The 23336-nt window shown below is 42.5% G+C and overlaps 1 protein-coding gene across 1 annotated transcript in view; it reads left to right on the top strand.

The window, feature by feature from the left end:
- adcy1 (adenylate cyclase 1) overlaps window positions 1-23336 on the top strand; it is a 225420-nt gene that overhangs the window by 107044 nt on the left and 95040 nt on the right. The window lies entirely within an intron of this gene.

The following is a 23336-nucleotide window of genomic DNA, read 5'->3' as shown; positions in this document are numbered from 1 at the left end:
GTTCCTGATGTTGGGGGAGTCCAGAACCAGGGGCCACAGTTTAAGAATAAGGGTTAAGCTATTTAGAACGGAGATGTGGAAACACTTTTTCTCCCAGAGAGGGGTGAGTCTGTGGAATTCTCTGTCTCAGAGGGCGGTGGAGGCAGGTTCTCTGGATGCTTTCAAGAGAGAGCTAGATAGGGCTATTAAAAATAGCGGAGTCAGGGGATATGGGGAGAAGGCAGGAATGGGGTACTGATTGGGGATGATCAGCCATGATCACATTGAATGGCGGTGCTGGCTCGAAGGGCCAAATGGCCTACTCCTGCACCTATTGTCTATTGTCTATCTCATCATTATTTGATCCCCGTCCCACTATGGTGGTGTTGTCTGCTAATTTATAAATTGAGTTGGATTTGTCTTAGACTGCACAGTTGTGGGTATATAAAGAGTGAAGCAGAGGGATGAGAACACATCTTTGCGCGGTACCAATGTTGAGGATTATCGTGGAGGTTTTGTCAATTATGGCCTATTGGTCAGGATGTCAAGGATTCAGTTGCAGAGTTGAGTGATGACCCAGTTCCAAGAGTTTGGAGATGAACCTGGATGGGATATTGGTATTGAAAGCGGAGCTGTAGTCTATGAATAGAGGTTTGACACAGGTGTCTCTCTTATCTAGGTGTTCCAGGGGTGTGTAGGGCCAGGGGCATTTCCTTGAGAGAAGTTTGCAGAGTGGAATATCGATGCTTCAAGGCTGCAATGCTTGACAGAGCTGTCAAGCCCCTTGAGAATCTACACAGGAAAGGGGACTGCTGGGGAAATAGACAAGACATGGCTGTAGCTTGCCCAGGAAATCAACGGCAAGTTTGATGAATTCCTTGCTACGTGTGATTTAATTACAGTACCTACCCATTTTTCTGTATGAATTTCCTTGCACCTCTGTCTATGCATCTGCCATTCTTCCACATCGTTAAGCAGTGCTTCTTCTTTGGTCATGGGAAGTGAATGCTCTCCAGCCATCTTAGTTTAGAAATTCAGCACGGAAATGGTCCCTTCACCGAGTCCATGCTGACGAGCAATCACCCATACACAAGTTCCACCCTGCACACAAGGGACAATTTACAGATGCCAATTAACCTACAAACCTGCACATCTTCGGAATGTGGGAGGAAATCGGAGCACCCGGAGAAAACCCACGTGGTTAAAGGGAAAACAAACAAACTCCGTAGAGAGAGTATCCGTAGTCAGGATTTAACCCAGGGCTTTGGTTTAGTTTAGCTTAGAGATACAGCGCACAAACAGGCCCGTCGGGTCACGGAGTCCACAATGACCAGCGATCCCCGCACCCTAACACTATCCTAGGGACAATTTTACGTATATTCCAAACAATTAACCTACAAATCTGTACATCTTTGGAGTGTGGGAGGAAACCGAGGATCGGAGAAACCCCATGCAGGTCACTGGGAGAACCTACAAACTCCGTACAAACAAGCACCCGTGGTCAGGATCGAACCCGGGTATCTAGCTCTGTAAGGCTGGAGCTCTACTGCTATGCCACTATGCCACCCTGCTGCCGATGTAACTCTACCGCTACGCCCGTCTGTTCAACCCATATCAGCACTGGCCATATTTTGCTCCTTGCAGAAAAGATGACAGAACCTCAAGAAAGAAGCAAAGCATCAGAGAACACCTTCCAGCCCTCTCAAAACTGATAGCTTCAGGATATGGGAATGGCAGGCAGTAGCATGGCCTGACTAAGAGATGGGGAGATGGGGCCATTCAACAGAGATATCAATTAACCCAATGCTGTACAACACTCATTCATATTGACAGTTTCCCAATTAGTGATATATGATCATGCATAATGCTTCGGTAAAACATTAATTCATGACTTTCATCGTCCACAAGCTACTGCAGGAAGTAGTCCAAGATACTCCCACTAAGGTAGCATAGATGATGGAGAAGCTACTTCTGTTACATTCTGTTTGTAGTTTGTTTGGTTGTTTGTTTGTCTTTTTGCACAAAGTCCGCGAGCATTGCCACTTTTCATTTCACTGCACATCTCGTATGTGTATGTGACGAATAAACTTGACTTGACTTGACTTGACTTGACTTACATACCAATTGTTTTGTAAGATACATAGTTGGTTTTCACCTGTGACTCACAACTTCAAAGTGAGTGAGAGCTGATGGTGGAGACAGGGAAATTGGTGGAAGTTACAGGATGATTCATCTAGATACGGATGCACCAATTCCATGGCCTCCAATCAACAGGATATTTGTAAACCAGCAACCTGAAGCTTACAGTGTATGGGCAGATGTCTCAGTTCTCTCAGTGCAGAATAAAGTTCTCTGCATTGCCATGCACTAGTTCCAGAGACAAAGTCCAATGTCCTCATAACTAGATAACTAGCTCCTTCGTCTTGCTGACATTCAGGGAGAGGTTGTTGTCATGACACCATGTTACAGAGTTCTCTCTCTCCTCCCTGTACTCTTTCTCGTCATTGTTTGTGATCCAGCTCACCACAGTGATGTCATCTGCAAACTTGTACATGGAGTTAGAGCTCTCTCCCACCGTATGGTCGTGAGTGTGTAGAGAGTATAGTAGAAGTCTGAGAACGCATCCTCGTGGGGCACTGATATTGAGAATGATTGTGAAGGTGGTGTTGTCACCTATCCTCACTGATTGTGGTGTGTGGATCTGAAAGTTGAGGATCCAGTGATGGAGGGGGGCTGCTGATACATGTGTCCAGGAGTTTGGAGATGAGTTTGGATGGGATTAAGGTGTTAAAATCAGAATTATAGTCAATAAATAATAGTCTAATGTAGGAGTCCTTGTTGTCTTGGTGTTCTAGGGATGAGTTTAGTTCTAGGCAGATGGTGTCTGGTGGGGACCAGTTGTGATGGTAAGCAAACTGCAGTGGGTCAAGGCTGGTTGGGAGGCCAGAGCTAATGTGCAGCATCATCTGCCTCTCCAAGTACTTCATGATGGTGGGTGTCAGAGCCACCGGAGGTGAATGGAGAATTCCTCAGGCACCAAAAACACATCTGTAGCATTCCAACAACCTGCTCAGGTGACACAGCTATTTGTCACACGGCATTTATTGTACCTTTCCTGTGCCTGAATAGTTGCATTTCTCACAGATCATAAGCATGTTTCAATGGATTTCTCATGAAATCCATGTTTCATTTAGATTCTGACCAGTCAGCTGGTAGGTCTGCAGGCATCATGGCATCTGTCCAGGAGTTTTGTGCAATCTGCTGAAAGATCATGCAGTCACCATGCACTAGATGCATGATTGTAGGCTACAAGGCTTTGAAGATGAAGCTGTGGAGAGCTAGCCTGAGCCACAGGCCACGCATCAACTCGTTGCAATAGTGATTCTCATTGGCCAAGTGAACATGATTATGGGGGACACAAGGATCTGCAAATGTTGTAAAACACAGAGCTGGAGGAACTCATCTATAGAGGGAATTGACAGGGGACTTTTCAGGTTGGGACCCGTTCTTCAGATTGAAGAAGGTTCCTGACCCAAAACGTCGCCAGTCTGTTCCCTCCACAGATGTTGCCAGACATGATTACCAGAATGAAAACTTATCTCATGTGCACTTAATGGATTTTTTCAAATGTTTCCAGTAGAGCCATTGCATGAGATAGAGAAAAAGAAAATTAGTGGTGGAGGTGATTTGGAAAACGTCTGGCAAAGATGCCGGTAACAATCATTGTCGCATCATGTTCTGGAAGGTTCTCCCCTTTTCCCATCCCCCCCCCCCCACCCCCCCACACTCTCTCTCACTCCCCCCCTTCTCCACTCCCCCGCCCCACTCTCTCTCCTCCCCGCTCTTTCCTCCCAGCACTGAGCTCTCTCTCCCACTGTTAGCCTGATGGGTCAAGGGACCGTGACCTCTGTCTCCACACAGCGTGGCCTCCTATGGTTGCAGCTCACCAGTGGAGCCGTAAGACTATTGATGACCCTACTGGTGCTTGTAGTGCTGGAGTTGCTGCCTTGCCCCTCACTCCTTCTGGTTTCTCTGGTGCTGAACACCTTTTGCTTCCTCAACTGAGGTCTTCAGTAACGTAGTTAGTGTTATGACAGATCGAAGCTCCAACGAACAGACCATATGCAGAAGCCTGCACAAAGGATAGATCACACCTGTCAAAATTGTCATTGTTCAAAATAATCTCTCAATTCAAGTATTGTAAACCAACCCCTTTCACATAAACAAGCAAGATAACAGCCATAAGATGTCAAGGCACAAGGAACTGCAATTGCTAATTTGCCAAAAAATAAGTACTAGAGTATATCTGCGGATCAGGCAGCGTCTCCGAGGAACATGATAGATGGCGTTTTGGGTCGAGACCCTTTTTTTTGTCCTTTTTAGTCATAATGCGTCAATAGTTTCCCTGATGTGTCTTCATCCCCCTCAACTACAGCTTGTTTTATTTTCACTCCAAATTCGATGAAGCCTGGTACACCCTAGAGTCCATGGTTAACTCAGAACAGCGATGTGAATATTGCTGTAATTGACCCATTAGTGCACTAAAGTTGACAACCTGCCTCTCTGGAGGGAATCGTTTGCAGTTAATGCACTGCAGTTAAACGTGTAATTTGTTGGTCTGGAGCTCTCAAAATTCAGCTCCAATTCTCTCAAGAGGACACAACCTCTCATGTCCTAACTATAAGAAGCTTGCCAAACAAAGTTTTCCTTAACTTTTAATTTAATAGTGTAGTTCCACATGAGACAACAAACATAATGGTCATTACTTTACATTACAGCAAATAGTAGCCAACATGCGTGGATGACTCCCTGTTGCATAATAATACTTGAACAATCATACTTTGGCACCAATCACAGGAAGAACTACACACTCTAACTTGGAAGCAGTTTAATGACAGTTGAATGAAGACTGGTACATGGAATTAGATAGACACTTCTAAAAGGATGGGCCTAAAGCTATAGTTTGCATTAGACTGCTCACAGTTAAGAATCGCCTTATCCCATTATTTAGGAATCATAACCTAAATAACGTATATTAGTTGAGCACAAGAGTGTGGAGTCATTGGTCTTGCTAGCAGCTCCTTACTCGTCCTCCTCCAGATCCAGGGACCATTCCGTTATGCAGTATGTTGGTCCTAAGAAGAGTCCACAGAAGCAACGATTCTCTACCTCCAGTTGCCTCATGGAACAACGGTAAGAGCATTTCTGTTGTCCCACTCAATCAGTTAGCAACACAAGTCCAATTCCCAGTGAACCATTGTGTTCAAGCCCAACCCAGTATTGTGACCTCTTGAACGTGTCCTTTGTTGTTCCTTTATTATGAGTAGTGGGTAAAATTAACCATGCGTATTTAGGAGAAAGATTTGTCTTTTTTTGCGTAAAGGAGTTCTTTCAAAAATCGCATCTATTGTCCAATGGTTTCCTCTTATGCAAGCTTTCTCTTTACTTTCTCCTGATGGAGACAGACAGTGGATAATCCAGAAGATAAAGTCCACATTGCTCGAGTCCCTTGGACTGCATTAGACTACCTTGGACTGAATTATTCTTTCCCTCTCCCTCTCCCTCTCCCTCTCCCTCTCCCTCTCCCTCTCCCTCTCCCTCTCCCTCTCCCTCTCCCTCTCCCTCTCCCTCTCCCTCTCCCTCTCCCTCTCCCTCTCCCTCTCCCTCTCCCTCTCCCTCTCCCTCTCCCTCTCCCTCTCCCTCTCCCTCTCCCTCTCCCTCTCCCTCTCCCTCTCCCTCTCCCTCTCCCTCTCCCTCTCCCTCTCCCTCTCCCTCTCCCTCTCCCTCTCCCTCTCCCTCTCCCTCTCCCTCTCCCTCTCCCTCTCCCTCTCCCTCTCCCTCTCCCTCTCCCTCTCCCTCTCCCTCTCCCTCTCCCTCTCCCTCTCCCTCCCCGTATTGTGCACCAAGATGTGCCGTCTTTCCTTGGGCAAGGATTATTCTTAGTTTTGATGTATCATCTAGTTCTTTAAAGTCAGGGGTTGCCACACTGAGTTCCAAATACGTTTCTTTACATTGTTTGATAATTTGGTTCACTCTAACTGGTCATTGGGGTCTTTCTCTTTTTCTCTTTTTCTCTTTTTCTCTTTTCTCCTCTCTCTTTTTCTCTTCATCTCTTTCTCTTTCTTTTTTCTTTCTCTCTTTCTTTTTCTCTTTCTCTCTTTCTGTTTTTCTCTCTCTCTCTATTGAAGGAGGCATCACATATAGGTAGGGTGGTCAATATGCTTTCAGAATTATAGTCAGAATTTTGAGTATAGAAGTTGGAAGGTTATGTTACAGTTATACAAGACATTGGTGAGGCCACATTTTACCTTCTAGCTAACAATGATTTATTCTATATTTTCCTTGAACTCCATCCGCTTGTCTTGTTTTCACACCTTACATTTCCTTATCTCTGTATCTCCATTTCCCCTGATTTAGTCTGAAGAAGGGTCTTGGCCCAAAATGTCACCCATTCCTTCTATCAAGAGATGCTGCCTGTCCCGCTGAGTTACTCCAGCATTTTGTGTATACCTTTCTGGTATTGTGTTCAGTTTTGGTTGTCCTGTTGCAGGAAATATGTTGTTAAGCTGAAAAAGGTGCAGAGCAGATTTACAAGGATGTTGCTAGAACTTGAAGGCCTGAGCTATAAGGAGAGGTTGAGCAGGCTAGGACTTTATTCCTTGGAGCGTAGAAGGATGAGGGGTGATCTTCTAGAGGTGTATTAGATTATGAGAGGAATAGATAGGGTGAATGCACAGAATATTTTACCCAGAGTAGGGGAATCAGGAGCCAGAGAACATAGATTTAAGGTGAGTGGGGGAAAGAGTGGGGGAATAGGAATCTGAGCGGTAATTTTTTTACACAAAGGGTGGTGGGTGTATGGAACCAGCTGCCAGAGGAGATAGTTGAGACAGGTACTATCACAATGTTTAAAATACATTTGGACAGGTAAATGGATAGGACAGGTTTAGAAGGATTTGGGCCAAAAGCAGGCAGGTGGGACTTGTGTAGATGGGGTCTGTCGGTCAGAGTAGAAGAGTCTGTTTCAATGCTGTATGACTCTATGACTCTCTCTCTCTTTCTTCCTTGCATATGTACACTTGATCTCTCACACTCAGTTATCCACTGTTCAGGCTTTACTCCTGGCTTTCCTTCTGATTAACAATTGTGAAGTCACAGTGGTGCAGCTGTAGAGTTGCTGCCTTTAGCGCTGCATTCGCTGTGAGACCAGGGTTCAACCCCGATTATGGGTGCTGCCTGTATGGAGTTTATATGTTCTCCCCGTGACCTGCGTGGGTTTTCTCTGAGCACAATTTGGGTTTCCTTTCAAATTACAAAGACGTACAGGTTTGTAGGTTAATTGGCTTGGTAAATGTAAAAATTGTCCCTAGTGTGTGTAGGAAAGTGTTAACGTGCGGGGATCGCTGGTCGGCACAGACCCGGTGACTGAAGGGCCTGTTTCCGTGCTGTATCTCTAAACTAAACTAAACAATTCTGAAACCTAAGCTCAAGAGTCAGAATCACCTGACAAGTTGTAATGTGAGGTACACAAAAATGCTGTAGAATCTCAGTGGGTGCAGCAGCATCTATGGAGCGAAGGAGGGTTTCGGCCAGAAACGTTGCCTATCTCCTTCGCTCCATAGATGCTGCTGCACCCGCTGAGTTTCTCCAGCATTTTTGTGTACCTTCGATTTTCCAGCATCTGCAGTTCCTTCTTAATCAAGTTGTAATGTGACCTCAGTTTAGTTTATTGTCAAGTGTACCGAGGTGCAGTGATAAGCTTTTCTTTGTTGCGTGCTAACCAGTTAGCAGAAAGGCAATACTTGATTACAATCGTCCCATGTACAGTGATTAGATACATGATAATGGAATAAGGTTCAGTGCAAGGTAAAGCCAGCAAAGTCTGATCAAGGGTAGCCTGAGGGTCACCAAAGAACCAATCAACTTTGGGAGAGAAGAACACCTATTTCTGTTTGCCAGCATTACGTGAAGACTTCCAGCTGCAATACCAAATAAGTTCATCTTTAAACCCTTGGATATTTTCCTGGATATTGCTCCCACACCCTACTTTCAGTCTGAAGAAGGGTCCCGACCTGAAACGTCACCCATCCTTTTTCTTCGGAGATACTGCCTGACCCGCTGAGTTACTCTAACACTTTGTGTCTATCACAATTAAATGGGAGGGCCATTGTGACTGCAGCAGATTCTGATTCAGATTAGTATAAGAGGGTGCAATGATATTCCTTCTCTGCACAAAGTTCATCGAGTATATGGTATACACGATGATAGATTGTTACAATAATCAATATAACAGCAAATGTAAAACAGCATAATGTTGCAAAGATTGTAGAGTCACAAAGAACTGCAGATGCTGGTTTACACCAAAGCTGGACACAACGTACTGGAGTAACTCAGTGGGTCAGGCAGCATCTGTGGAGAAAAAGGATGGGTGACGTTTTGGGTTGGCACCCTCCTTCCACATTTCACGTAAGGAAGAAGGGTCACGACCTGAAAAGTCACACAGCCTGCAATTGATCAAGTGGGCACGTTAAAGTGAGTTTCAATCCTAATCCATCATTTTTCTCCAGAGATGCTGCCTGACCTGCTGAGTCACTCCAGCACTTTGTGTCTATCTTTTTGTCTCATCATTGTTGTTAATCTGGCTGACAACAATGTATCATCAACGAAGGAGTTGGCGATATACTTGGCTGCACAGTCACGGTGCACAGGTAGTAGATCAGGGAAATTAGCACACAGCCCTGAGGACCACCAGTGTTGAGGGTCAGCATGAAGCAAATGTTACGACTGATTCTAACCAACAGAGGTCATCAGTCAGGAAGTCCAGAAGCCAGTTGCAAATGGAGGTCCTATGGAAAATATCCAGGGGTTTAAATTTGAATTTATTTGGTATTGTAGCTATAACACCTACAGCTTAGGTGTTGAAGGCCCAGCTGTAGTCAATGAATAATATCCTGACATAGGTGTTCTTATTGTCAAGGTGATCTGGAGCTGAATGTAGTGTAAGGGAGATGGTGTTCTCAGTGGACCTATTTTTCCTTACATAAAAGAATTTCAAGGGCTCTGGGTTATCTGGGATACTGGTGTAGATGTGGGCCATTACCAAACCGCCTAAGCACTTTATTATGGTTGATATTAGATATACTAAGTGGTAGTCATTGAGTTAGCTCATTTAAGTTTTCTTGGGGACAGGAATGATCGCGGTTTTCTTGAAGTCGATGCGGACAGTAGATGGTTGAAGTGCGTGGTTGAAGGTGTCAGTGAAGATTGTGGCGAGTTGGTGGCGCAAAATTTTGAAACCTGTGCAGCAACCCAATTCAGGCCGATGACTTTCCAAGATCTGATTTATTCCATTGAGATAGAGTCATGGAGTACTACAGCTGGAACAGGCCCAACTTGCCCACACCAACCAACATGCCCAATTCACACTAGTTCCACCTGCCTGTGCTTGTACAATAACCCTCTAAACCTATCCTATCCATTTACATGTCCAAATGTCTTTTAAACGTTATGACAGCACCTGCCTCAACTACCTCCTCTGGCAGCTCATTCCATATAAAACAAATGTAGGTCCCTTGAAGTCAGAAACAGGCGAATTAATCATGGGGAACAAGGACATGGCAGACCAATTGAATAACTACTTTGGTCCTGCCTTCAATAAGGAAGACATAATCTGTCAGAAGTAGCAAGGGACCGGGGGTTACATGAGATGGAGGAACTGAGTAAAATCCAGGTTAGCCAGGAAGTGGTGTTAGGTAAATTGAATGGATTAAAGGCCGATAAATCCTTAGGGCCAGATAAGTTGCATCCCAGAGTACTTAAGGAAGTAGCCTCAGAAATAGTGGATGCATTAGTGATAATTTTTCAAAACTCTTTAGTTCCTGATGATTGGAGGGTAGCTAATGTAACCCCACTTTTTAAAAAGGGAGGGACAGACACAATGGGGAATTACAGACCAGTTAGTCTAACATCGGTAGTGGGGAAAATGCTGGAGTCAGTTATTAAAGATGGGATAGCAGCACATTTGAAATCATTGGACAATGTCAGCATGGATTTACGAAAGGTAAATCATGTCTGACGAACCTTATAGAATTTTTTGAGGATGTAACTAGTAGAGTGGATAGGGGAGAACCAGTGGATGTGTTATATCTGGACTTTCAGAAGGCTTTTGACAAGGTCCCACATAAGAGATTAGTATGCAAACTTAAAGCACACGGTATTGGGGGTTCAGTATTGATGTGGATAGAGAACTGGCTGGCAGACAGGAAGCAAAGAGTAGGAGTGAACGGGTCCTTTTCAGAATGGCAGGCAGTGACTAGTGGGGTACCGCAAGGCTCAGTGCTGGGACCCCAGCTATTTACAATATATATTAATGACCTGGATGATGGAATTGAATGCAACATCTCCAAGTTTGCAGATGACACAAAGCTGGGGGGCAGTGTTAGCTGTGAGGAGGATGCTAGGAGGCTGCAAGGTGACTTGGATATGTTGGGTGATTGGGCAAATGCATGGCAGTTGCAGTATAATGTGGATAAATGTGAGGTTATCCACTTTGGTGGCAAAAACAGGAAAGTAGAATATTATCTGAATGGTGGCCGATTAGGAAAATGGGAGATGCAACGAGACCCGGGTGTCATGGTACACCTGTCATTGAAAGTAGGCATGCAGGTGCAGCAGGCAGTGAAGAAAGCGAATGGTATGTTAGCATTCATAGCAAAAGGATTTGAGTATAAGAGCAGGGAGGTTCTACTGCAGTTCTACAGGGTCTTGGTGAGACCACACCTGGAGTATTGCATACAGTTTTGGTCTCCTAATCTGAGGAAAGTCATTCTTGCCATAGAGGGAGTACAGAGAAGGTTCACCAGACTGATTCCTGGGATGGCAGGACTTTCATATGAAGAAAGACTTGATAGAATCAGCTTGTACACGCTAGAATTTAGAAGATTGAGGGGGGATCTTATAGAAACTTAGAAAATTCTTAAGGGGTTGGACAGGCTAGATGCAGGAAGATTATTCCCGATGTTGGGGAAGTCCAGAACAAGGGGTCACAGTTTAAGGATAAGAGGGAAGTCTTTTAGGACCGAGATGAGAAAATCATTTTTTTACACAGAGAGTGGTGAATCTGTGGAATTCTCTGCCACAGAAGGTAGTTGAGGCCGGTTCATTGGCAATATTTAAGAGGGAGTTAGATGTGGCCCATGTGGCTAAAGGGATCAGCGGGTATGGAGAGAAGGCAGATACGGGATACTGAGTTGGATGATCAGCCATGATCATATTGAATGGCGATGCAGGCATGAAGGGCCGAATGGCGTACTCCTGCACCTATTTTATATGTTTCTATGTCTATGTTTTTACGTAATGGGCCTATACTCGCTGGAGTTTAGAGGAATGAGGGGGGAACACGTTAAAACATACAGGATAGTGAAAGGCTTGGATAGAGTGGATGCGGAGAGGATGTTTCCACTAGTGGTAGAGTCTAGGACTAGAGGTCAGAGTCTCAGAATTAAAGGACGTTCTTTTCGGAAGGAGATGAGAAATTTCTTTAGTCGGTGGTAAATCTGTGTAATTCTTTGCAATAGTGGATATTTTTTAAGGCAGAGATAGATAGATTAGTACAGTCGTCTTTCTTACAGTTTGGCTTTCTTCCCAACCAATTGTTCAAGCGCTTTTGATTGCAACATGCGCCTTAATTTAGTTCAACAAAGAAACTGACAAGTTACTAAAGATTATGGGGAGAAGGCAGGAGAATGGTGTTAGGAGGGAGAGATAGATCAGCAATTAATATAAATTTGAATCATATTATGGTCAGTCTTTTCCACAGAACTATTACCATGAGATTATAAATTAACTAATTGAGCCACACATATTTACATAATGATAGAATATAATTTAACAAATAGAAAGGATTATTAATTCTCTATAATTTAACTTGAAATAATTATTAGCAAATTGAGAATGTGGAACTGGCATTGAGGGGGGATTGAATACTAGAGAGATTAGCCTTATGTTAAGGTGGAGTATGGTTTGAGGGGCCAGGAGGCTTACTTTTGCTCTCATGAATGTGAATGTTTCTGTCAATATTTCAGGAAAACAACAATTTTGAATTAATTTTGTTCCCACTTTTATCCTTTGAAGCAATATAGCTGTGTGATAACAAGTTTTGTTGTTGTTTCCTTTAAATTGAAGCACGTGATAAATCAGATGAACCTTGAGATGCCCCCTGTGAAAATGCGATGGTCATTCATGGTAGTTGGTAGTCATGGTCTTCATTCCTTTTGAGATTGCAAAATGATTAATCTGTAGGTCCCACTGATCCTTTTGGACCAGATGGCACAGTGTCTTACTGAAACTAATCTGATTTATTATGCAGGATTTGTGCTTTAATTGGCCTGCTGCTTTACATGATACCTGCTAGAGTTATTGAACCTGTTCATTTTGTTTTCTCTATTAGCAGGGCCATTCTCTTAAATTCCAGTTTAAAATCAGTGGCTTTGACTGCCAGACTCATCCATGGCCGCCTCCATGCTTCTTTCTACCTTTATATCCTTCTTCACTAGCCACCTCTAACATGGCGCTAGCAATACTTTAGTCCTCTATTTTTATAATGTCGTTCCTGCCAGGTCTGATCTGACGTAAAATACTTTCTATACAATGGTTCTTCATGATAGTCTTATTCAGCTTTTGATTTTTTACATAAACCTACTAACTTTATTTGGCACTTGCCCAAAACATTTATCTCGTCTATTTAGGAAGAGTTGGATCTGAAAGTAATTCAATTCATTGTGAAATTTATTATGTGACAACTCTACCTCTTACATAGAAGATAGTTCAAATTCAAGTTCAAGTGAGTTTATTGTCATGTGTCCCTGATAGGACAATGAAATTCTTGCTTTGCTTCAGCACAACAGACATTGACTACAAAACACATGAATAAATAAACTGATAAAGTGCGAATAACAGATAATGGGTTATTAATGTTCAGAGTTTTGTCCGAGCCAGGTTTAATAGCCTGATGGCTGTGGGGAAGTAGCTATTCCTGAACCTGGTCGTTGCAGTCTCAGGCTCCTGTACCTTCTACTTGAAGGTAGCATGCAGATGAGTGTGTGGTCAGGATGGTGTGAGTCTTTGATGATACTGCCAGCCTTTTTGAAGCAGCGACTGCGATAAATCCCCTCGATGGAAGGAAGGTCATAGCCGATGGACTGGGCAGTGTTTATTACTTTTTATAGTCTCTTCCTCTCCAGGGCGCTCAAGTTGCCGAACCAAGCCACGATGCAACCGGTCAGCATGGTCTCTATTGTGCACCTGTAGAAGTTAGAGAGAGTCCTCCTTGACAAACCGACTCTCCGTAATCTTCTCAGGAAGTAGAGGCGCTGATGTGCTTTCTTGATAATTGCATCAGTGTTCTCGGACCAGGAAAGATCTTCAGAGATGTGCATGCCCAGGAATTGATAGAAGAGTACAGCACAGGAACAGACCCTTCAGCTCACACTGTCCATGCCGAAATTGATGCCAAGTTAAATACTTGGATTTTGGAATACTTGGAAATACTTGAAAGCAGCAGAAGTGAGAGAGCAGGAGATTAGTTTATCTCCTGCTCTCTTACTTCTGCTGCTTTCATATTTCAGCTGAATAAATTCATCTTGTCCGTTTCCCCAACTCAGTAACCGGATGTTTTATCCATGAAACATGATTAACAACTCGGGGACATGTTGGCAAGTCTCTACTGTTGAGTTTTGTGAAACAACTAATGACATGGACCTGGCAGAGCTCACAAAAAATGTATGAAGTGTCTGAAATAATCTGAAGAAGGGTCTCGACCCAAAACTTCACCCATTCCTTCTTTCCAGAGATGCTGCCTGTCCTGCTGATTTACTCCAGCTTTTTGTGTCTATGGTTTAAACCAGCATCTGCAGTTCCTTCCTTCACAAAAAAACAACTATTTTTTAGCACCTGAATCTTATATTTATCTCAGTATTCTTACAGAGTTTCACTGGTTTTATATGAAACTGGCACCGATTATAATCACCTCTACACATTTGGCATTGTCGAAAGTTGTTATCTTTTCCACATTTTTAAGCATTCTTAAAAATAGTAGTCTTTTTAAAATATGGACATAAAATTATTTGAGGTTGGATAAAAAGTATGTAAAGTGTGTAAAATGCTATTATGCATTGAACATTGGATGTATTTCAGGCTTTTGGCTATAACCATATAACCGTATAACAATTACAGCACGGAAACAGGCCATCTCGACCCTTCTAGTCCGTGCCAAACACGTATTCTCCCCTAGTCCCATATACCTGCGCTCAGACCATAACCCTCCATTCCTTTCCCGTCCATATAACTATCCAATTTATTTTTAAATGATAAAAACGAACCTGCCTCCACCACCTTCGCTGGAAGCTCATTCCACACAGCCACCACTCTCTGAGTAAAGAAGTTCCCCCTCATGTTACCCCTAAACTTCTGTCCCTTAATTCTCAAGTCATGTCCCCTTGTTTGAATCTTCCCTACTCTCAGTGGGAAAAGCTTATCCACGTCAACTCTGTCTATCCCTCTCATCATTTTAAAGACCTCTATCAAGTCCCCCCTTAACCTTCTGCGCTCCAAAGAATAAAGCCCTAACTTGTTCAACCTTTCTCTGTAACTTAGTTGCTGAAACCCAGGCAACATTCTAGTAAATCTCCTCTGTACTCTCTCTATTTTGTTGACATCCTTCCTATAATTAGGCGACCAAAATTGTACCCCATACTCCAGAATTGGCCTCACCAATGCCTTGTACAATTTTAACATTACATCCCAACTTCTATACTCAATGCTTAGACTTAGCCTCTGAAATGTTTATTTTTTAGTATACGAGTTGAAGACTAGGTTTAAAATAGAAAATAATTCCATGATTTAAAGGTGAAGGGTTAAATGTTTTGCCTCCAGAAAGCTCACTAACTGATGATATTTTTTATATTTTACTGCTTGATATTGTGTAGTTGAGGTTACAGTTAATGCAAAAAAAGGAGAAAAAATGCTGCAGTCTCTTCTTGCCTGTGATACTTTAATAGTGTTAATGTCGATGACCTACAAAATATAATATTGCATCAAAATATTATGCATTACAGGCAGCATAAGATGAAAATGGAGTGGGAAAAATAGTTGAAAGGAATAAAATAACAGAAAATACCTGTCTGAGAAAATATGCACAATCACCATCATAGCAAAATGTCTGTTCAAATATTTCTGGTCTATGTTTTAATCTTTTCTGTCATCAAACAACCCACACAATCACAAAACACAGATTAAGCTTTCTGCTTTTGTTCCTTCTCCCTCACTCCTGGTAATCCTATGCACAAAAAACTGGACAGCCAAAGGGAACCCTGGTAATGGCATTGTTGCTATTTTAGCAGCACTTGTACTCCCTCGTTTCCAATCTGTGCTCTGTGTTTGTTTGCTTGGGTGCTGCGAGTTGTGATGGAGTAAAAAATGTGTACTCTGTATTGAGCAAAGAAAATCTCCCAGAGGAAATCTCAGACTATTACTTTACTGCCTATTAAAGCATAATGATGTTTTACAATGTGAATCACACCTGTACCTGATTAAATCATTTTACTAATTACAGGATATATTCACTGTTGACTGATTAAAGCTATAACAGAAAAGAACAAGAATTATGCCACAAAATAATTGATCAATGTATACATTAAAGGTAGACAAAAATGCTGGAGAAACTCAGCGGGTGAGGCAGAATCTATGGAGCAAAGGAATAGGTGACGCTTCGGGTCGAGACCCTTCCCCAGACTGATGTGTGGGTGGGGGGGACAGAGGGGGGGGGGGGGGGGGGCGGGAGGAAGAAAAGGGAAGAAGATAAAGTATATACATTAATATCATTTTCTAATTCCAAGGAAATAGACATTCATTGAACATGAAACTGTCATCTAAAATATGTCCTATGCTGTGCATTGTTAATATTCATTACTACATAATCCTAACCTTGAATAAATCATCTACCTGAACTCCACAATTAGATCTGTGTGAAATGTCATTATAAGAGGATATTTGTTGCTCCACCTCTTTCCCCAAGTAATGAGTTCTTGTGTCATTAAGAAGGGTTAGTAATCAAAACTCTATATCCTAACTTAACACCTATGTAGATGTGAATGACTAGATAAAAAAAGGGGTGGCACAGTGGTGCAGCGGCAGAGTTACTGCCTTAGAGCACCAGAGACCCGTGTTCAATCCTGACTGTGGGTGCTGTCTGTACGGAGTTTGTACGTTCTTCCTGTGACCGCATGGGTTTTCACTGGGTGCTCTGGTTTCCTCCCACATTCCAAAGACTTGCAGGTTTGTCTGTTAATTGTCTTCTGTAAATTACCCCTGGTGTGTCAGATAGAACTGGCGGTCGGCATGGACGGTGGGCCAAAGGGCCTGATTCCACGCTGTATCTCTAAATTAAAGCTAGATATTGACACCCTGTTCTTAATAATGTTAAACCTAACTTCCTTACTACTGACTATAATCCTTAATCCTTAATCCTAACCTCAAATTCTACCCCTAAAATGACATTGAATTGTGTAATACTGAACAAGCAGCAGTGCCAAGATAATTGAAGCATCTTCATCAATGCAACTTATCTGTGTTATAAATAGACACGCTGGAAATATTATATGTGACTATGTACACAGCCTGCATAGTGGCAGAGGTTTAAATGTGATACAGGAACCTGATGGGAATATCATTAATTAACCTACGAAAGAAGCTGACAAATCTTTAAAAAAACAACTCTCTCTATAATATGTTCCCCAAAGAATCTACAGTGTGTTCCATCATTAGCACTGAATGCATCATATAGCTGTGTCAACCAATTCCAATCTGCTTCCAAAATTAATTTGCCTAAACTCAGGGGAAAGGACTTTGGGGCCAGAGTAGAATGTATTGACATTAATATACAACATGTTTACCACTAACACCAGGGAAATAATTCCTAGGTAATTGAATTCTCAATGGAAATAAAACATTAGAAATAAGCAGTAACAATTGACTGCAGATGACACAAAAGAGCCCAAAGTGCTGGAGTAACTCAACGGTGTCAGGCAGCATATCTGGAGAACATGGTAGGTGATGCTTCAGGTCGGGACCCTTCTTCAGACTGGAGAAGGGTTCCAACCTGAAATGTTACCTACCCATGTTTTCTAGAGATGCTGTCTGACATGCCCGGTATATTGAGTCTTTTTTTAAAGTTTAGTTTAGAGATACAGCATGGAAACAGGCCCTTCGGCCCACCGGGACACACTAGGGACAATTTTTACATTTACCAAGCCAATTAACCTACAAGCCTGCACGTCTTTGGAGTGTCGGAGGAAACCGAAGATCTCGGAGAAAACCCATGCAGGTCGCGGGGAGAACGTACAAACTCCATACAGACAGCACCTGTAGTCGGTATCGAACCCGGGTCTCCGGTGCTGCATTCGCTGTAAGGCGGCAATTCTACCGCTACGCTACCACACCGCCCTTTATTAGAAATAGATAAATCTAAATGTGGCACAAAAACATTTCTGTATTTCTTTGAGCCAATTCTGCATGAAAATCCATTATTTCAATAATATGCAAGGAAAATCTAGCAACATTATGCCAGGTTGCGGAGAATTTAGATGGAGACCTCCAATGCCTCTGCAAGATGATTTTGTCTATGAACTGCAAAAGAATCAGAAACATTGCGTTACATGAAATTAGTCCAGCTTTGATCCTTTTTAAGCCATTTTATATGTACCTTTCTGTGGCAAACTGTAGACTTCCATAAAGAAAATAACAGTTACTACTCTTATATTCATGTTCAAAGTTTATTCTGGTCATTGATTGTCATATATTACAACTTAATTTCTCTCAGTAATTTACATCATAATAGATTTTAGAATATTATAGTTTAAGGACATATTTCTTGTGTTGAATTAAATTAACATTTTAAATTATATAAAATCACTGGATTTTAACCCATGTACTAAAAATTTTGCTTTTCAATGTTTTTTCATTGTCAGAATTATAATGAAAAATGTATAGTTTAAGGATATAGCCCTCCCTCGGTTGTGAACTCCTAACATGCTCCCCCACGTATATGAACGTGCTCCACCGGTCAGGAGTTAGGTTGAGCTGCTGAGAGCCCTGAGTTAGAGAGACTCAGGTACAGAGGTGGTCACTTTAATGCTCCTGCTAGCTTTTCCATTACACCTGTTTCTGTGATCTCTCTCACAGATACATTTTTTTTGGACCGACAAAATATTCAGTTCACGAACGGTTCTCAGTAACAAAGGATTTGGTTTTAAAACTGCATACCGCCGGTATCCTTATATGAAACTGCAGAAGTAAATTATCATTGTTGGTTAAGATAACGTTTCCTTTAAACAGTTAAATATCCAGTTTTCTTATTCCTGATAGTCCAAAAAATAATGAGCTAAACCTTGTTGAAAAAACAAAGGTTTGTTGATAATGCCAGATATTATTTATTCATGAGCTACTAATCTCCAGAATGTGGCACTCAATTAACACCATTCCACTGTTTGCCACTGCCAAATAACATCTTCCCTGTCAGTTACTAGATTTTTCCATTAAACAATGCATAAAATCAGGGCTGGAGCATAGAAAATAGGTGCAGGAGGAGGCCATTCGGCCCTTCGAGCCAGCACCGCTCGAAGGATATTTAACAAATTGTTAAGAATATACTTTTGTTAGGATATCGTAATTGATGGAAAATAGTAATTTCTTAAGTTCATAGGTTTATAAATCATAGGAGAAGAATTAACCCATTCGGCCCATCAAGTCTACTCTATCTTTCCCTCTCAACCTCATTCTCCTGCCATCTCCTCGTAACTTTTGGCACCCTTACTAATCAAGAACCTGTCAATCTCCACTTTAAAAATATTCAAAGACTTGGCATCACAGCTGTCTGTGGCAATGAATTCTGAGGATTAACCACCCTCTGGCTAATTAAATTCCTCCTTATCTCCTTTCTAAAGGTACATATTTTTATTCTGAGGCTGTGCCCTCTGATTCTAGACTCTCCCACTAGTGGACACATCCTCTCCACATCCACTCTATCTAGGCCTTTCATGACTCAGAATGTTTCAATGAGATCCCGACCTCTCCCCCTCCCATCCCCCCCCATGATTCTAAACCCGGACTGAAAAGCAGGACCTGCGGGGTAGTGATCTCAGGATTGCTTCCAGTACCTCGTGCTAGTGAAGGTAAGAACAGGAAGATAGGGGAAATTAATGTGTGGCTGGGGAGTTGGTACAGGGGGCAGGGCTTTACATTTCTGGATCATTGGGATCTCTTCTGGGGTAGGGGTGACCTGTAGAAAAGGGACGGGTTGCAACTTAACTGGAGGGGGACCAATATCCTAGTGGACAGGTTTGCTAGTGTTACACAGGAGCTTTTAAACTAGATTGGCAGGGGGTTGGTATATCTTGTACAGGACAGAGGCACGTGAGAGGCTAGAAGTTGGTATGGAGGGTGGTGTGGGAAATGTTAGTGGACAGAATAGTCAGGTGAAAGGTGGAGAGCGAGGAAGGAGGGTTGGCTTAAACTGCAGGTATTTTAATGCAAGGAGCCTGACAGGTAAGGCAGATGAGCTTAGGACATGGATAGGTACGGGCGACTGGGATATTGCAGCCATGACTGAAATCTGATTAAGGGAGGGGCAGGACTGGCAGCTCAATGTTCCGGGGTACAGGAGCTTCAGGAGAGACAGGGATGAGGGAAAAATAGGAGGGGGGGTTGCATTGTTGGTTAAGAAGGATGTCACGGCAGTGATCGGTGGTGACATTACGAACAGGCTATATGGGTGGTGCTGAGGAACAGAAAGGGATGGTCACCTTGTTGGGGGTGTACTACAAACCCCCAAATAGTCAATGGGAATAAGAAGAACAAATATGCCAGGAGATTGCAGGTCAAATAAAGGTGTTGTAGTAGGGGATTTTAACTTTCCCAATGTAGACTGGGTAAATCATAGTACGAAGGGTTTAAATGGGGTGCAATTCCTCAAAAGTGTTCAGGAGAGTTTTCTTAAGCAGTATGTAGAGGCCCCCACACGTGAGAGGGCAGTGCTGAATCTAGTATTGGGAAATTGGGAAGGGCAAGTTAATGAAGTGTTTGTGGAGGAGCCTTTTGGGACCAGTGACCACAGTTCGATTAGGTTTAAGATGGTTATGGATAGGGACGGAGAGGATCCACGTTTTAAAATGCTTGACTGGGATAAGGCCAACATTGAGGGTATGAGAGAAGGTCTCGCTCAAGTTTACTAGAGCAGGTTATTTGAGAGGAAAGGAACATCGGCCAAGTGGGATGTTTTTAAAAGTGTGTTGACGAAAGCTCAGGATATGTACGTCCCCGTTAGAGTGAAGGGCAAAGCAGGCAAACCTAAGGAAGCTTGGCTGACGAGGGAAATTGAGGCATTGGTCAAAAGAAAGAAGGATGCATGGGACGGGTATAGGCAGCTGGGATCAAGTGCATCCTTGGAAGAGTTACTGTATCACTCTATGACTCTATGACTCCAGCGAGCACAAGTCCAGAGGCATCAAATATTCATCAAGCATGTACCCAATCATCCCCGGGATCATTCTTGTAAACCCCCTGTGGAACCAATACCAGCACATCCTTCCTCAGATATGGGACTCGAAACTGCTCACTATACTCCAAATGCGGTCTTACGAGTGCTTAGAAAGCCTCAGCATTATGTCCCAACTTTTATATTCTACTCCTCTCGAAATGAATGCGAACATTACATTTGCCTTCCTTACTACTGATTCAACTTGCAAATTAACCTTTTGGGAATACTGCACCTTCTTTGCACCTTTGATTTCTGAATCCTCTCCCCATTTAGAAAATGGTTCACACCTATATTCCTACAAGCAAAGTACATGACCTCACACTTTGCTAAGCTGTATTCCATCTGCCACTTCTTTGCTCACACTCACTACCTGTCTATGGCCTTTTGAAGACTCCCTGCTTCCACTACACTACATATCCCACCGCCTATCCTTGTATCATCTGCAAACTTGGCCACAAAGCCAACAATTTCATCTTCTAAATCATTAATCATAATCATCATAATTATAATCATACTTTATTAGCCAAGTACGTTTTGCAACATACGAGGAATTTGATTACTATACAACGTGAAAAGTAGCAGACCCATCACCGGTCTCAGGCAGTCAACAAAGAAGCCCACTTTATTCCCACTCTTTGCCTTCTGCCATTCAGCCAACCGTCTATCCTGCTAGTATCTTCCCTCTAATACCATGGACTCTCATCTTTAGTAGCCTCATGTGTGGCACCTTATCAAAGGTGTTTTGAAAATCCAAGTGAATAACATCCACTGATTTTCCTTTGTCTATTCTGCTATTTATTTCCTCAAAGAATTCATACAGATTTGTCAGGCAAGGTCTCCCCTTCACAAAATCATGCTGTCTTCGGCCTATTTTATCATGTGCTTCTGAGTACTCAGAAACCTCATCCTTAATAATGGACTCAAAAATCTTACCAACCACTGAAGTCAGGCTAACTAGCTTATAGTTTCTCTTCTTTTGCCTCACTCCCTTGAACAGTCAAGTAACATTTACAATTTTCTAGTCCTCTGGGACCACTCCTGACTGCAATGATTCTTGAAAGATCACTACTAATGCCTCCATAATCTCTAAAGCCACCTCTTCCAGAACTCTGTGGTGTAGTCCATCTGATCCAGGTGACTTATCCACTTTCAGGCCTCTCAGTTTCATTTAATCTCTTGAGGGCAGAAGAGTTAAAAATTAAACCATTTAATTTAAATGATAGGTTGTTAATTTTTCAGTGTGTTTAAAAAATATTCATTTTATTTTTGTATTTTTTTTCTTTTCTGTTTATTTCAATCCAATTTGTATCTCATTCCTTTGATGCCTAATTTTGCATCATCAATATTCATCCTCTTTCTCAGTTATCCATCTTGATAACTCATTCATTTTGAGGAAGCCTTCTGCTGACACATACCCCTTGTGTATAATTTATAATCACAAAGCTACTGTGGGAAGCAAGAAGAAAATAGAGGGAGAAATTTGTCTGTGATTTCAAATGTCGTTACTCACTAATTTTACACCCTCTGCAGTTGGGAAATTGAACCCTCTGGGACCATTGAGTGAAGATGAGTATAACTGGTAGTCAATATAGAAGCATAGAAACATTAAAAAAATAGGTGCAGGAGTAGGCCATTCTGACCTTCGAGCCAGCACCGCCATTCAATATGACTGATCATCTAAAATCAGTGCCCCATTCCTGCTTTTTCCCCATATCCCTTGATTCCATTAGCCCTAAGAGCTAAGTCTAACTCTCTCTTGAAAACATTCAGTGAATTGGCCTCCACTGTTGTCTGTGGCAGAGAATTCCACAGATTCACAACTCTCTGGGTGAAGAAGATTTTCCTCATCTCAGTCCTAAATAGCCTACCCCTTATACTTAAACTTTGACCCCCCTAGTTCTGGACTCCCCCAACATCGGGAAAAATGTTCCTGCATCTAGCCTGTCAAATCTGTTAAGAATTTTTTGCTTCTATAAGATCCCCTCTCATCCATCTAAATTCCAGTGAATACAAGCCCATGCGACCCATTCTTTCATCATATATCAGTCCCGCCCACCTGGTGCAGGACATAAACCTGGTGAACCTACGTTGCACTCCCTCAATAGCAATAATGTCCTTCCTCAAATTAGGAGACCAAATTTGCACACAATACTCCTGGTGCAGTTTCACCAGGGCCCTGTACAACTGCAGTAGGGCCTCCTTGCCCCTAAACTCAAATCTTCTTGCAATGAAGGCCGACATGCCATTAGATGTCTTCACTGCCTGCTGGACCTGCATGCTTACTTTCAGTGACAGATGTACAAGCACACCCAGGTCTCATTGCACCTTCCCTTTTCCTATTCTGACACCATTCAGATAATAATCTGCCTTCCTGTTCTTTCCACCAAAGAGGATAACCTCACATTTATACACAATATTCTGCATCTGCCATGCATCTGTCCACTCACCGAACCTATCCAAGTCACCCTGCAGCCCCATAGCATCCTCATCACAGCTCACACTGCCACCTAGCTTTATTTCATCCGCAAACTTGGAAATGTCACATTTAATTCCCTCATTAAAATTGTTAATATATATTGTAAATAACTGGGATCCCAGCTCCAAGTCTTGCGGCACCCCACTAGTCACTGCTTGCCATTCTGAAAATTACCCATTAATTCCTACTCTTTCCTTCCTGTCTGCCAACCAGTTCGCTATCCATGTCAATACCCTACCCCCAATACCATGTACTCTAATTTTGTACACTAATCTCTTGTGTGGGACCTTG

This window comes from Amblyraja radiata, chromosome 2, assembly GCF_010909765.2.
Source record: "Amblyraja radiata isolate CabotCenter1 chromosome 2, sAmbRad1.1.pri, whole genome shotgun sequence".
NCBI lineage: Eukaryota > Metazoa > Chordata > Chondrichthyes > Rajiformes > Rajidae > Amblyraja > Amblyraja radiata.
This window is presented reverse-complemented; position numbering and strand designations above follow the sequence as displayed.